A 12289-nucleotide genomic window follows, 5' to 3' on the forward strand; every position below is an offset into this window, starting at 1 on the left:
GAAGTCAACGCTATGTGGACGCTTATTGTGTGCATCTGCAGCCTGAGACACATCATGGTGTACGACATGCTGTTTTTGCAAAACTAACCTCCAAAGTTGGTTTCTTCCCCTGAATCATGACCGGAAACACATCCTCCTTCAACAATTATTTTTCTAAGCAATTTCGGGGCATAACAGCAACTGCAGGGTGGTCCATTACTACTTTTGATTTTTTTAACCGTTCTGTATGCTGAGGACATAACCTAGATCCCACCGCATCAGGTCGTAGCCTATGACATGAGGGGGCATCATCATACAGTGTCTGTACATCGTGACTTCTTACCCAAGATTGAGCAGATCCAAGACGTAAAGTGTGAGACGTAATGATGTTATAAGACTGCAAAAAAATCATACAGTCTGCAGAAGCCCCAAGTCTGAACCGCTTCCTGAATGACTTCAAGAGAAAACTGTGCTATATTTTAAAGTTGGCAGTCAAACCGAACATATGCTTTCAAGCACACTTTCTTTTATTTTATTTTTTTTAAATACAGCCAGTCATAGAGACACTGCTCTTTGTAGTCATAGTTGTTGATGTCAGTGTCTTTAAATACTGGGTGGTTGGTAGTTCAACAAAGACTGGTTGTGGTACAGAGGAAATGCTCATGCTTTTGATGTTGCAGCGTACAATGTAAAAAGTCTGCAAAAACTATGTTAGAACATATGAGATTCTGTCCTTATTCTTGCCAGTTGTAGTTCTTGTTGTATATCTTCAAAATAAATTGAAATACCTTCAACCTTACAGGCAACCAGTATCAAAAATGGCTAATAAAAGGAGTGGAGACATGAGATCAGTAAGAAGGTAATCGGATATCTTATTATACTGTGTTTCCCCCGTTTGTTAACTCTTCTTTCCCTATTAAGAGTTTCTGGAGCCCTGCGATGGATTGGCGTCCTGTACAGGGTGTACCCCTGCCTTTCGCCTGTAATCTATCCATCCGTAGTAAAGTCTTCATCACATCTTTTTTTTGATGATAACTTGATGACTTAACTATTGAATAGAATAGTTTATTGATTTTTATATCAGCTCACCTATGGCTCAACTTTGGCTTTAACCAGTGCTCAACCCAAGAAGGGGCCAAATATTTAAATTTACAAAAGCACACAAAAGCACTTAAAATCAGCGGGTGGTAAAACTAAAAGAAAATAATTCTAAATTATTTTGGATACGGCAAAAACTATTGAAGTGAGCCTCTTTTCACTGTACTCACTATTCCTCCCTACCTCCAAAGACGTAATAGGAAAATAGCCAATATAAAAACTGAAATTGTATTCTTTGCTCTGTAAAGAGAGATGATTGCATATCAAGCTGGCTGGTTGAAGTACCTCCTGTGTATGACTCCTGTGTGGTGGGAGAGGAAGCATTTTTCTTCCGACCAATGGAAGAGTGAGTCAGGTTTATGACTATGGGGAGCAGAGGGTGGCCTTTATTTCCCTGAGAAGAGTCATTATTATTGCCCTGCAAATTTATGGCTTGCTTCTGGAGAGAACCTACCAGCAGAGTGCCTGTCATTTCTCTCAGTATCTTATGCATTATTGATAAGTCTATGGTTCTATCATCCATTGTATGGTATTGTCATAACTCAGCAGCAGAAAACAACATATACAGTATACAATGGTTGTGTACAGTGAGTCTCACTTTTGTTCTCTGTACTCCATTTTGTATGCTTTCATGAGCCTTGTTATTAAAAAGTTATTAATGTATCTCCTTCAGCATTTCAACTTTGACTGGAATTGAAGTGTTTAAAGTCTACTTTTCTCTTTGTACACATGTTTTAAGTTAATGACTGGGAAAAATACACATGCATTCTACAAATAGTTAAAAGAAATACACAAATAAAAAGGATTTGAAGAGCTCCCAGTGGACATCAGAAATGAAATGGGTTGGCTCGAAGAGAGCATGAAAAGAGCAGCCTTCAAAAGGGAACATAGATAGCTACTGTTCACCTTCTGCTGAAAATCTTTCCATGTCAACCCAAAACTGGTTGCCACAGTTTCATATTCTAAGTAACAGCACAGCATCCCATATCGTTGCCCACAACCAAGGTGATTGTGCTCTGTTAGGTCTTTATTTACAGTTCAGAAGTCAAATAAAGGCAGTGCTGAGCGCTAAGTAGCTATACTGATGACAGCTTGTCACTGGCTGTGCTGGCTGTCAATCAAAATTGCAAACCCATAATTATACATAATTTATTTTGCTTTAGTTCTGCCTTATGTGGTACTTAAAAAAAAAGAAAAGAAAAGATGTGAAATCTATCCGTAAAGGCCAAAACCGTTTTTAAACCAGACCAGATTTTTTTTTAATTTCTCCTGCAAAGCTGGACATTTTAACATGAAGGTCAATGGAGACCGACTCACTTTTGGAGCAACCCCCAGTGGTCAGGAAAGGAACTGCAACTGAATCATCAATAGTGGTGATATCTCCTCTTATTTCCTCGTTCTCTTCAATAGAGGTCAACTGAAATGGAAAAAAGTAATGAAAACTTGTTATTATTTCTTTATTTATTATTACACCTACACATATATATTTTTAAATGAGACATTTTTTGATTATCACACAGTTCCAGGTGCTTTGAGAGAAACTTCCCTAATTGGGTTGTGCAGGACTAATGTGTCACATAGCAAAGAGCATCATATACAAGTGATTAACTGCGGTTTTCTTCTGTTAATGCATGCTGATAAATGGTTGCCATTAGCTACATAATCAGCGGTTACTGGGGAGTAATTAGATTGTCATGTTGTTAAAGGATAATTCCAATCAGCTAGCCTACTTCTAACAAAAGATGTCTTTCCTTGACTCTGCCCTTCACCTGGTCATGAACATGGCTGCTGCTGTTCACAGATAAAGAATATCTAGATCACTTTCATTTTTGCACGTATACATGCACCGAAATTGAAGGAGTTTGGAGAAATGCAGGGATACACACTCCTCAATTACAGAATACTGAACATGTTAATCAGTGATGTTTTATTTGGCACCTCCCACATATACTGCCTCTTACTTTCTCAAGCTCTCCTCATTGAAGGACCCTTCAGCAACAACCATCCTGTTTGGACAGCTAAGAGACCTGCTTTTCAGAAAAAAAAACATTGTGTAATGTTGTCTGTGTTTGCAATCATGCTCTTCACTCTGTAATGATGTCATTTCAAGTTTGTATGTGTATATTTAGCTTACTTGTATGTAAAGAAAAAGACTAACTTCATTTTCAATGTTGGCTTTAGACGTTCTACTGAAATTGTAAATTGACTTGTTGAAATTTGGTTTCATGCCCTTTGGTTGTGAATGTTTATGTACAAACTGACTTTTAGGGAGCTATTGGGTAGTCAAGTTTATAATGTTGTTCTCTGCGTCTGCTAAAATAGCTTCAGGAGGTTTTGTATTCAGAATTTCAGAACCTCTTTTCACTGAATTGCTTTGTTCTGTCTCTTAAGATGTATTAGGACCAAAACAGTTCTCAGTAATACCACTGTTGGTCGATTGTTGTGTGTTTGGTTTAGATTTTTAGGTGCTAATGTTTACACTTTTTTTTAAAAATATTTTTTATTTCTTCGTCTTTTATTTTATTTAATTTTGGTAATGGTGTACATCATCTGGACGGATCAGAGTTCAGTAAATATGTTTGCACCAGTCACTATACTTCTCAAATGACTCCAATTATTTTGGAAAAAGTTCCTACTCTGAAACTTAAAAGAAAAAAGATGACTCTGAAATAAGTAGATTTCTATGATGCTGACATGCACAAACAAAATCCTTCTTCTAGTCGTGTCTTCTGAAAATTATTTCGACTCCCCTACGGCAAGACAATATTAGTTGAATACCTAACAAGTAATCCATCAGATATTAACCAACAGATATTCTATAGCTCATCAGTCTGTGTCCCATAAAGTGTCAGTTCGTGTCAATAATTATGCTTCAAGCACAATCGAGATTAAAAGCTTGATTAGATGATTGAGATGAAGTGATCTTGTCAACCCTCTTAAAAACATCTTAATGATGGCAGACACTTAAAGTCAGACAAGCAACCCGTGACAGCAATCAACACGGACCAGGTGTGAAAAAAGACTGGAGGGAAAGTTAACAGGAAAATAGAAACAGCGCAAATAAGAAAACAAGCTCCAGAGGGAGCTAAGGTGAGTAAGGTGCAGAAGGAAAAAGTCTTCAGGTTAAAAAAGAAAAAAGAAAAAAATAAGAATAAGAAAGAGTAGTCTACAAAACTTGAAAATCCAAGAGAAAAGGTTTTAATCACACTTTTAATCACTTAGAAAAACCATCTTCTTCAGCTCAGCTTTATTTATAGAAAATGTGAACATAAATAAATTAACTTGCTTATTTAAGGCTGGCTTTCACAAAGATACTGAAGGAATACATCCAATTACCAATTATCTCGTAGGGGAAATTTCAACATATGTATCTTGTTATAAATATTATATTGTATGTGTGCCTGTTGAGGGGCCTTTATGTGACACATTGACGCAACAGAATAATGTTAGTTAGATATTTTGAAAGCTTTTTGTGCTGATGTTATTAAAGGCTTGTTACAAACCGTTTAGGTTAATTAGTATGCAACACAAAAACATATTGAAACTCATTAACTTTTTCTATTTTCACAACATAGAGACCGTTTTATTGCTTTTGCCTCACCATTCCTGCAAATACTCACATCATCACCGTTTATATCCGGCTAACGCACAAATATCTTTTACTTGATGAGGGTGCAATGCTGAAATAAAAGCCGGCTCAATGTTAGTTGCACTAAACAGTAGTGTAAACATTTAGACAAGGCAATATTCCATTAAAAGGAAGCTCGTCTCCTAAACCTTTGTTTTCAGACTCCTGGAGTGCATGGTGGCTCTTTTGTTTGCTCTTACGGCCAAACACATTGTGTGTTTTTTGCTCATGGGCTGAGACAGAGTTCGCAAAAGGATAAAGTGAGAAAATAATGGCGGCCCACGAGGCAGCTGTTCATTCTGTCTAGCCTTGTTGGAGGGCAAGTAACAGATGAAAAAGGTCGGACTGCAGGCGAGTTGTTTCTGGCAGTGTTTTCTGTGAGGGAGAATAACTACTTTCAGCGCCATTTTTGTAAGTTAGCCCCACTTTTACATACAACAATTTTCTGCAGCTTCATAACGGAAAAGGAATATTTGCTTTACTAGCGATTCTACAGTGAGAATAATCTGTAACTGGCATAGTTTAAACGGTATGCTGTGATACACCCTGAACTGCATGAGTGAAAGAAAATAAAGACTTTACAAATTTGTCAAACTTTCTGAAGCTCAGCCAATCCATCACTACTGCACAACCTCATGAATACATTACAATACATTAAGGCTGACTGGCTGCACAGGAGTCACTTTGTGAGTTCTGCCGTTTGTCATCTGTTCCTTTATCTCCCCTCAGGTGATGATACTTATTTGTCTTAATTTTAAGGACTACTGCTATTGCCAAAATCTCCCCAAATTTGTGCCGAGATCATTCTTATAAAAGACGTTTTATAGGTGAGAAAAGTAAAAGAATGATTTTAAATCCAAATCGTGAACATTGTTCGATGTATCACTCCTAAATTTGCATCCACCAAAGAAAGGCAACAACATAAATGAAAAGATGCACATGTTCCATCTTGTTTGAAGACAGATAATGATGAATATATTTTCACACTCGTGAAAATAGCAGACAGGGAGGAGGTACAATAAAGCTGCATTCATCACAAAGTATTACTGCAATAAGAGGTTTTAAAAACCTAATCTGTGACTGAAGCTGGGTTGCTCCTAAATGCAGACTATTGTGTTGCTAGAAAGTGCAATAATATGACAGCTTTTTATCGTTCCAACAAATATCAAACGGCTCACCATTTGACACCAATGAATATCATGACAAATGATTTGAAGAAAATAAGTAACTGATAACAAGTTTAGTGAGCAAAAATCGTTAGCATGTATCGGCTTACATCAACGAATAGAGACTATTTTCAGCACGAATCAGGTACGTCAGATCAAAGAAAGAAAACTACTTTAAAATCCACTGAATTTTTCTCTACTTTAGAGTTTATAATCATTAACTGACATTATAATGCCTCCTTTTTTTTAGAAGGTATAAAGAGAGTGAAGTATTAGATTAGATTACATAGTGAAGCACTATTATTACAGTGAAACCTTTTAAAATATAGTTTCCTTCAGAAAGAGCACTATAGGTTAGTTAGATGTTACTTCTGTATGGAGGTTTTCATTTCTGCCTTTTTAAGAGAGAGAAAGATCACATAACAGAAAAAAGTGTGACAACGTACCTCGTCCACACATACTGTGCTTTTTATAAATCTCCTGCAAGGTTTCCCGTGGCTTTATAGAATCTAACTGAACAATAAGGAAATTAAGTGGCCACTTTCTATGTAATCATAGTGTGATTTAAAGACATTATTCATATAATGTACCTGCTTTTCTGTCAATGGGAGACGGAAAAACTACAAAAAATCTTTTTGCAAACACTCATTTAGAGGTCAGTTATGGGCAAAGGAAGAATATACATGGTCTTCTAGCTGGGAATTGTTCTAAGTGGTAAATTAACACCAGTGCCAGTTTATACTTTATATTTTTACTTATACCATTTTTTACTTATACCTCTACAGTCACTCTGCTGTAGATTTTTTTTTGACATTCGTATATTTATATATTTTTTTGTACATAAGGAGACATGCCCTGTTCATTTTTATTCTACTTTATTTCTTGTTCTATTTGAGATTTCCAACGTCTTGCTGCTCAGTTGTCCTGCAATTGCCCCTCGGGGATGAATAAAGTTTTCTGAATCTGAATCTGAAAGTGCTGTCAAAGTTAACAAATATTGATAATGTGGTAACACAGTCTCATTTTAATGGCAATGAAAAAAATCTGAATGCAGGTGTGTGAATTTTTATATTGTATAATTACTGTATTTTCTGGACTATAAGCCGCACCTGTATATAAGCCGCATCCGCTCTATTTTTAAAAAAACAATAAAAAAAAGATATACAAGCCGCACCTGTATATAAGCCGCATCCATTTTATTTAAAAAAAAAGATATGCAAGCCGCAGATATTTATGTTGTTAGATTAGATATGTACTACATGTACAGAACCATTTTGAACTGTAAATGATGTACATGTTTGTACCTAAATAGATCCTTTCCTAAAAGTGTCTTTTAACACGGCAGCAACTTTACTGATTAAAACTGGACAGAACCAAGAGAAAATAACCGGTATTTATTTATCTATTTATAATCTGCTTCTACCTACTTCTATGTGCTAAAGAAGAAGTAGCGTATTCTTTGCATTTATTTTGTCTTAGTTTTTTTTATAATTCCGGTTAGCACTCCCCCTAGTGGTGGAAGAAAAATCCACAGAATAGCCGCACCTTTGTATAAGCTGCATGGTTCAAAACCTATGAAAAAAGTAGCGGCTTATAGTCCAGAAAATACTTAGATCCATAGTCCATTCTGGCTGCTGGTGTTGCTGAAACTCAGTATTGTTTGACAACCATCATGTGAATAGTGAGGAAGAAATTGTTCTATACTCCTTAAATATGTTTACCATACAATAAAATATGTAAACAAAGTGCAAACAACTATAAACAGCCTTATTTTTTGTAATGTGACAGGGCAAACCATTTTGCCAAGTTGGCACAAAATAACAGCAGCATTCCAGTTGTGTCATATTAAAAGGTTTATCCCGTCCTCTGACCAAAGCTTCTGGTCCTGCCTTGACACTTTATGGTTCCTTATGAATAACCTAATCATCTTTTATGGCATTTTTTTCTTAGCTGTAGCCAGATTTTACTCTGCTGTGTCTCTCCACCTCTTACTCAGTCTGTCAACATCACAACTTAGTTTACCTAACTTCTTGACTTAATTTCTTCAAGACAGAGTGAAGTTTTTAATTTGCTTAAAAATTCCAAAAAACTGAAAGATGCTTTTGCATTTGCTATTCAAAAGCATTTTTTTTTGTAGTTATGCGATAGATAGTGATACTTTTTTTTAATTGCATTACACTCCTAACACATGCAGATTGGCTGCTGAATTGGTTGTTTACCACAGAATATGGAATGTTGTATCAAATATTGTTGGGTTCTGGCAAAAAAGAAAATCCATCTATCTTTCATGTAAGAGGAGATTTTTTTCATGTTAGGATGGTATATAATGAGCACTTTTCTCACCTTTTCTCCCCTTCAGAAAAAGAAAAACCTTAGAAATGTAGGAAAAAAGGAAACTCGGTCTTGGTCCTACATACTGTATGCTGCTCACAAAGACATCCTATAATTTCCTCCTGAGAGAACCAATAAGGTCTCCTTTAAAGACATTTTATTGACTTGTCCATATGGTTTATAGGTTTCTAAATGGCTTCACTTCTCTTTAGAAAAAGAATGGGAGTTTAATCACACACCTTTGGCAGGGTACGGCAAAGCAGCTGTGACAGTCAACAACCTCATCAAGTCAGCCAGACTGTCCTTGAAGCACAAAGAACCTCTGAGAACACTGATTCACTTCAGTCAGAGCGCCACTCATTCACAGCTATGAAGGCCAGTGTCCTTAAACCTTTTCAGCAGACAGCATGAACAAAATGGCAATAAAAAAAATAAATAAGTAAAACTGATTATAAAATAAAATTCTTAAATCCTCAGAGAAAGCTGCCATCATCACCGTTCACTGCTCATCAGTAATTTCAGTTCAAGGCAATGACACGTTTCATTTATTTGGATCCCAGCCAGAAATGTGTTAATGACACCATTTGGTAACAGAATCCTGGTATAATCCCGTTCCTTATGCATAATTAGACAGATGCTTTGAATGAATCAGGTACTGTATACAGGTTTGGAGTTGATTTGTGCCATCATGTTTCATCCTGCTTTTCATTTCTGAGGCACGGACAAGTCGATACGCCTCACTTGCTCTTATAATTATTTCTGCTCCACTCTCTTTTCCAAGCCCAGTCTCTCTGTCATGCTTACAGTCTCAGCCCATTCCTGGGTGTCGATCCCTGAGGACACGGTACCAGAATGCTTATTATAGATGGGGATTGGGAACTACCTTAGATTCAATACAATTTTCTGAATCATGTCTAAGGAAGAAAATGAAATCTTACAATGTTATCTCTCAGTTCGAATAGGTCACTCGAGTGTATTGCCCTGATAGACTGATAACACAACCACTTATTTTTTTCATCCACGTGGCATAGATTACATCAGAGCGCTTATGTGCCCAATGTGTAAATGCTACAGTGCTCGCTTGTAGCTTGTATCTGTCCTTTCTTCAGTTCTTCAATCAAATGTGCTTATACAGCAGCGTAATACAGTGGGATAGTCAAAGGATAGATTATAATCCGCATGAAAATCCTTCTGTTCTTGCAGTAATATGCACAAAACAGTACCGCTGTCCCCAGACATACAGGCTTTAGTGGTTGTCTGTGTTCACCAGATAAAGAGGAACAATGGTGCTAATAAGCCGTGGAGAGTCTCCACAAGCAGTCTTTCGGCACGCACATTTGTTCTCACAAAGGCTAAATGTATTTTGAGTGGCAGATTAAGGATATTGGTCAGAGGCTCCGCATTGTCAACTCTGAAAAATGGCGTAAATGTGTGTTTGGATGATAATTCACACATTCTTAGGCTTGACGGCAGACAAAAAAAGCAGCTCTGTTCTAGGTTTTGGGAAATGTGTTTCAGAGATTGTTAATTATGGCTAACATAATCTCATTAAGTCCTGTTGCTTTGCGAATCAATTTCCTTTACAAGCATTAGCCATGATTGAGTAGTTTAGGGGTTTAAGTTCTTCTTTTGGATGAATGCAAAAAAAAAAAAAATGGCCATTTCATAAGAGCTGTGTTTTGTCTCATTTGTATTCCACGAGGCAACCTCATGTCGAGCAGCAGCAGCGGCTCAGCTTGTCTGGCTGATTGTCTGTAATATCAGTCTTTCAGACGTCCAGAAAAAGACATCTGCCAAAAAGTTTGCAAATGCTGGGATGCACATTTAAAGTATGAGATTAGTATTAATCCTTTTTTTTCCTTTCCTTTTTTTACAAGCAACCTTGTATACAAACTCAGCACAAGAGGTGTACTCACTTGATCTTGTAACAAATACCACTGCAAAAACACTGTGACAATGTGAAAGGGGTCACTTGTACTGACAAAACTATATAGAGGCTTATCCTCTGAATCTGGTGATCCCCTCGGCTGTACAGACCCTTATAACAAGTTTCAGCACATTGTGTTGTGGCCTGTCTTTCATCTGTATTGTTTTGTTTACTCTTACTGCATCCTCATGTACCACTTTGGGCCAAAGCAGCTGCTGTTTTTAGACAAAGGGTTATAACATCATCAAGCATCCGACAGGAATACAGACAACTAAACATTGCACAATACAATGATTGGTATTTCTTTGTTGTAATGATGCTTCTTGGCAATGAATCTTATATTGTTGGAAAGCCTGTTTATTTCCCTTTTAAATGGTGCCACATTTATAAGGAACATGCACTTGTGGGATGAGCAGCAGAGTTCAGTATGTGGGTTGCGACCATGAAACATTTGCCAAATCTTCACTGATACTAACAACTTATTTTGCCATTGACTCTTGTTTGGTTGTTGGTGGAATAGGATGATTGAAGTTTGAAGAAACAACACATATTAACGATTAAACAATTTAGAGATTAAACAAACAGGAGCCTCAGTAAAGCTTGGAGTGAAGTCTTGTGGAGTCTTGTGTCTTGAAGTCTTGTGGAGTGAAGATAGTGAAGAACTAAACACGGCCACAACAGCCTGGCACTTCCTGCTCACGCTGGTCACCAGCCTGGTCACACTGTTGGGGGATGGATCCCATTCTTCAACCAGCATTCATCGCACGTCAGTCGACGTGGTTGTGTTGGTCCCTCTGGTACAAACAGCACACCCAAGCTGATCCCACAAGTGTTCAATGGGGTTGAGGTCAGGACTGCTGGCGGGCCGTTCCATCCTCTCCACTCCCAAGTCTCTGATAAACCTGCTCTGTGAGGGCAAGCGTTTGTCATCTTGGAGGATAACGTTTGACTCCAGACTGTGGAGATATGAGATACCTACTGGCTGCAGAATCTCATTTTTCCAGTGAGGGAGATGCCGTCCCACACCATCACACTGCCTCCACCAAAAGATGTTACTCTATTGGTGCAGCAATCAGAATAGCGTTCTCCCCGTCTTCTCCACACTTTGACCCAACTGCCATAGGCAGAATCTGGACTCATCACTGAACATAATGTTCCTCCACAATCGGGTGGCAGCAACTGGGGGCACCAGAAGCTCAAAACAAGTCAATAGCAACAGCAGCTGTTTGGCATCGGCAGAGAAGATTTGGCAAATTCTTTCATGGGCACAACCCACATACTCAGCTCTGCTACTCATCCCACAAATGCATGTTACTTGCAGATGTGGCACAATTTCAAAAGGAAATAAACAGGATTTCCAAGGGTATAAAATTGATCGCCAAGAGGCGTTAAAACAAAGAAATAACCTACCAAACAGAATTTCCTTATTTTTACATGAGCAACCTGTATTGGGCCAGGCTGGCATAAATGCACAACTTGACCTGAAGAAAATTAATAAATAAATAAAAACTATAAAAGGGACATTAAATGCATTTGTTTTTAAGCTGACATCTCAGTCCTTTAGTTGTTGGTAATCAATCATTTTGAATAATGGCAAGAGTTTTATAAGTTTGGACAACTACTTAGTTATGGTTAGCAAAGGCAATAGCCTGGCATAAAGTACAGTTGAAATACACCCTCAAAATACATCTTTGTAACAATAACAGTTTATGTCCTCCTAAACTCTGATATCTTTGGTTCCTGTAAACATAAAAGAAACTGAAAAACCACAGAACCAGAAAACTGACCATAAACTGGGAAACAAACGGTACAGACCAGTAGGAAAGAATGGAAAGACAAGACATATGTACACTCACTGGGGCTGACGAAACACAGGTGAAAACAATGAGAACAGATGGGAACCAGGGAATTCAAACTCAAACTAAACATGCAGACACAGACTTTCAAAATAAAACCGGATATAATCAAAATCAAATCCCCAAACCATGACAAGCTCAGGACTTTCTTCTTGTTGTTGGCAACCACACCCCTCACGTGAGTGGCGTGCTGAATGATGTTACAGTCTTGTCTTGTTTGCTATGAATATGCTTCCCTTTGAGAACATAGTGATAGGTTATTAAGATACAAAAATGAAAATTATATTCAACTAATCATATAATG

The sequence above is a fragment of the Cololabis saira genome, chromosome 12 (genome assembly GCF_033807715.1).
Source record: "Cololabis saira isolate AMF1-May2022 chromosome 12, fColSai1.1, whole genome shotgun sequence".
NCBI classification, from domain to species: Eukaryota; Metazoa; Chordata; class Actinopteri; order Beloniformes; family Belonidae; genus Cololabis; species Cololabis saira.